The sequence below is a fragment of the Rattus norvegicus genome, chromosome 18, assembly GCF_021556685.1.
Source record: "Rattus norvegicus strain SHRSP/BbbUtx chromosome 18, alternate assembly SHRSP_T2T, whole genome shotgun sequence".
Lineage (NCBI taxonomy): Eukaryota > Metazoa > Chordata > Mammalia > Rodentia > Muridae > Rattus > Rattus norvegicus.
This window is the reverse complement of record NC_141551.1, coordinates 9,290,610-9,295,811: the sequence shown is the minus strand read 5'-3', so window position 1 is coordinate 9,295,811 and position 5,202 is coordinate 9,290,610. Positions and strand designations below refer to the sequence as shown.

Genomic DNA, 5,202 nt, shown 5'->3' with positions numbered 1-5,202 from the left:
AGGATAATAAATGCATTGTAACTAATATTGATGGGCCAGAACAGAGTGGACTAAAAATCATTTTATTTGAAGGTAAGAAGGATAAGGAAAAGGTCATGGTAACGATAGCTTACTGTCCCTGCATTAACTTTATAAACATCTAACAAAAGTTACATCAAGTTTTTGTAAGTTTTTACTCCTTGGCATTACATTTTTTCCAAAATAATAAGAGATTCATTTCATGTAGATACAAATCTCATGGAGTTGCCTCACAGGTACAGTGAGACATGTGATGGAAACAGCTGTTGCACCAAAGAGAAACATGCTAATAGGACATAGTATTCTAAATGACATCACAATACCCAAACTCTTATGCTTACCAAGAGACATGTTAATGCAGCCTGCTAATGTCTTATATTGACTACCCATGTGTTCTTAATTCCTAACCAAGATGGTTCAGTGTAGGGTACACATCTCAAACATATTGAATAATGAAGAGGAACAGCAACTTTGACCAAGAGGAGACACTTATTTGTAATGATATGTCACCCTACAAGTCTTCCATTCAAGTCTGGAGGCACAAAAGAGAAGACTCTCCATTGTTTCAGAGAGTAATTGTCTCGGTAAGCAGGACAATCTGAAACACTTAATCCATAATCTATACCTCCTGAAGCTTGTGGAGAGTCGGGATTGGCAGTCTTTTCCAAGGCATTATCCCAGGCCTATGAGCATTTGAGTTCATGTCATCATTCATTTCGTGAGTAGTCTCAGGGGGTGTGCACACTGCCACTTCCTCCCCCTTCAGTAGCACACAATCTGAACTTTCTCAGAATCACAAGAGCCAACAGTGGTAGCTGTCACCTAAGCAGGAAAATGGTGTGTGTTTGAGAACCTATCACACAGATGCATTATTTGTCCAGTGACAGAGTAGTGATGAATGTGTCCGTAGTGACATTTGAGATGACAGGGGATGAAATCCCCAAGTCATACACTGTAAGACTCAGTGTCTTCAGAATGGCATTATTGTCAGTTATCCTGGATATGTGCAAACATAGGCAACATGATGGCCACGAATCAATTGATTATCACAGGCTATGAAATTTACTTGTGGCAAAGCCAATAGGGAATGTCAGGTATCAGAAAAGATGATAATGTATCAGAAATAATTTTATTTACTTTAACTGTGCAAACATTTAAAAGCCAAATGAGGGCTGGAGAGATGGCTCAGCCGTTAAAGGCTAGGCTCACAACCAAAAATATAAAAGCCAAATTAGAAAAGCTATATTATAGAATAACCTATAAAACTGTACTCAAAATACCATACCCAGAAAATATCTTTAAAGTAATTTAGTACAGTTGCAGTTTCCTAGAGTATAGTATATAAAACATATATACAAAAGCTTAGATGAAGAAATAGAGATGTATTTATATGAAAAAACAACTCAATGCATTAAAAAAACATACTGTTTCAAAATAATAAAATTCTGCAAAGTAGTATTTATATAAAATTCTATTGTTTTCTTGTACTCAGAAATGTATGAAATGATAGGTGGAAAATAAAGCCCAACAAATTTATATTATGGGATGTGCTGATTTCCGGCATAAGCCTACCATTATTAATTTTGCTAAATAAGTAAGGCTAAGAAAATCTAAGTCTAAGATTTATTTAGCTGTGGGATTTATGCATTCATATAAAAATAATTTTTAAAATAAGCAACCAGGTGAAACTTTTATTGCCCTCTTTTTACAACTATGCTAAATCCAAAGCTCATGTTTTTATATGTTGATAAACACCATGGAAACCACATGGTACCCAGAGAGAAGCTTTGTCTTTTACAGAGTCAACTGTCAGACTTCTGTGTTTGAGTTCATACATTTTGGTGACATTGCCTATAAAATGTGCAGTTATTCTTCCAATGTAATCTGACATCACTTTTTACATGCTGCTTCAGTTTCACTTATACTACATGGTAGTTTGTGATTTCTTAGAATTGCTTAAACAGTAATGGAATGAACAAGGTGTTTGCAAAACCAAAATATTTGTATCTAGGACATGCTTTAGATTTGATTTAGTTAATTCCAGAAATCTTTCAACTAATCTGTAACCCAGCCTTAACATGTCAAGTGTGTAAATGTAATCATAATGGAAATTACTTAACATACACGAAATGCCAGCTTGCTTTATTTTTAACAAGTATGAGAAAAACATGCACAAAATGAATCTAAAAGCCTACAGAACTGATTTGGCAATGCTACAAACCATTGCTCAAATTAATCTAGTATTGATTTTTTATTATTATTGCTTGAAGACTGTGATGTAACTTAACTAGATTACTAAATCAAAAGTAGTTTTGATTGTGTTTACAAAATAGATGGCTTCAACTTATTAAAATTCAGTAGTAGTCTTTACAGAATGAACAAGCATAAAATTTATATATGGATAAAGAAAACATACTTCCCCTGTAACATTACACCAGCTTTCATATCAGAGAATTTCCACAGGTCAAACAATCTTTGCCATCTTACAAAGAATATTAAAGGTATTAGCACAATGGTGAAACAGTCTGTTAAATGTATAACCCTCTATTCAGAGGTCTAGCTCTTTGTTTAACATTTCAGCTCCAAATTCATTAGATATTCAAGCATTACACATTATTATATTGTAGAATATAAACTAAGACACAACAAATACATGCAGTAAGATAGAGGAACACTGAGACAGCCAGCCAGAGACAGCCAGAAACAGAGACATAGGGACAGAGAGAGATGGACAAAGAAGCACATATACATAGCTCTCTAAGAATGTATAGAATTTAAAGAACCCATTAAGCTTCAATCAAATTTCAACCTCTTGTTTATTGGAACAATTTCAACAAAATTGAACTTAATTACTAAGGTCAAAGCTGTACTTATTTTTGAAGAGAAAGAAGTAATCATTCTTTTATTTATTTTTTTGTAGTTAGTTTTATATAAGCGTCAACCATAGGTTTTGTTTTGTTTTGTTTTTTTTAATGGATATATCTAGGAAAAGTTTCTGTGTGTGTGTGTGTGTGTGTGTGTGTGTGTGTGTGTCAGTGTGTGTGTCTGTGTGTGTGTCTGTGTGTGTATGTATGTGTGCAAAATAAATTCAATAAATTGACATTTCACTTGATATAGACATAACGTACCCCAGAAAAGAATAAAGAAAAGAATCGCTTTTTATGAAAGAATCAAAAATCACATTGAAAGCCTTAATTAAATATAGAGAAACAGGATGTAAAATATTATAATGTTTAATTTAGAACACATGTTTTATCTTAACATATTATAGAATAATTACATAAACACACAAATCATCTTCTTCCCTATTAGCTGTTTGTCTCTTCTTTCTAACTAGAGGTCCGGGTCAACAGATCTTGACAGCCCTTCCAGATGCCCACTGGTAACACAACATGATGGCAGTTTCTATAATCTTACTTCAGCACAGCACTTCTTCCAACAATGACAGGCTGGCGCCAGCTGAGGCTCATCTCTCCTTTATTTTGTCCTTCACATCCTCTCTGTATGATGGCTTTAGGTCTCTACCGGAAGAAATTACTGCAGCTTTTGCCTTGTGGGGTTCCCCTTCATTTGCCTACATTCACAAATTATTCTTAAAAAGTAAACTTATTACAGTAAAATATTAACAGTTCTGGCTTCTCCACTGTTATGATCCAAACAAAGTTTATTGGCAGGAGTTGGGCAGAGGATCAATGCAAAGTTATGAAAGAAAAATGCACAATGCCTGGTAACACATCAAATTATTTCAACCAGACCAGTCATTTCAATACAATTTGTGAGATTAGAAACATCAGAAAGCTTCAGATAATAAAAATTTTACATATTCAACCGTAAAAATCATAACAATTTCTTTAACATATTCTATGTAAGGTAATTAAATGATCTGTGAGTATGTGATTGAATCAGAGTTGGATAACATTGCAAGTGTAATTTATGAAATGACCTATAGAAACCAATGGCAAACTTAAGCTATTGTTCTTTTATTTATTGACTGTGGATACTCATTCGTTTCATCAAATGAATAGCAACTACATAGATATACTGTGCATCTGAAGTTTGTCCCTGAATTTTTGATAAAAAAGAGGGTAGATACATCCCTGTTGCTCTCATGCAGTTTACAGTTTATTAAGGAGAATACATATTGCAATCATATGTAGAAAGTTTTTAATTTATTTTATGTAAGTTATTAAATCTTTATGCTACAGGAATTTATGTGATGCTATGTATTTTAATAAGGTTGAAAGAAAGGATGAAATTAATTAGATACCAATGAATGAGAAATACCTTTTCATATCCCTATTTTGGCCACGGCTGAAAATTTCACACTGGAGGAACTAAAAGTTCAGTCTGAGGTGGTTGTTGATTACTGTTTCTACTTCAGTAAGTGGAGATGAAGGCAAAATAAATAGGAGATCAGAGTCATCCTCAGCTCATAGGGAACGCAAGGCCATTTGAGATACTGAAAAATCAAAAGAAAGACAAAAAAATGGCCATTAAAATGTATATTGAAAGCTAAACAACATGCAAGAAACAGGGTAGAAAGAGGTATTAGTAATAAGAAATAATAAGTAGTACAGAGTATTGGAATAACACAAATCAAAGTTACAGTGTCTTTATGTTATCTGGAGATTAATAGGAAACTCCTTTAAGCTGTATTAACACAGGTTCAAAATTGTTCAGCAATATTATTACAAAATTTTATATAAAGTCAACCCTATCTACTCTTTCATCATCTGGGCCCTGTTGAGGCTGGTTAATTTATTCTAATTGGCAGTGAGTGATCTTCTTAGGACATGAATTATGCTTAACTTAATTTATCATTTAGCAACCAGAAGTTGTAGCATTACATGCAGAAAAACATTTCAGAGCTAGACTGTCAAAACCAACTGAGCAAAGGGTGTTCATAATTCTGTCAAAACATAGTAGAATAACTGGGCCAGCTGGTCTTCTCCCCAGAAGAGGTATACTAGAGGATCCACTGCGCTTACAACATCTGGTTAGAGCCCTCCTGAAGTCCCGCAGCTGCTACTAGGACCAAATATCACTCCCCTTCCACCTGTCCTATCTTCTGGAACAGACTGCTAGGAAAGAAGAACGGATACAGAAAATGTGGTTTATTTACACAATGGAATACTACATAGCTATTAAGAATGAGGACATCCTGAGTTTTGCAGGCAAATGGAT

The 5,202-nt window shown here is 34.1% G+C and overlaps 1 long non-coding RNA gene across 1 annotated transcript; it reads left to right on the top strand.

Annotated features, from left to right (window-relative positions):
- The first annotated feature begins 348 nt into the window (after positions 1 to 348).
- Positions 349 to 3,638, top strand: LOC108348753 (uncharacterized). Its single transcript, XR_015643110.1, has 2 exons — positions 349 to 602; positions 3,356 to 3,638. It is a non-coding gene; the product is annotated as an uncharacterized LOC108348753 (long non-coding RNA).
- The last annotated feature ends 1,564 nt before the right edge of the window (positions 3,639 to 5,202 follow it).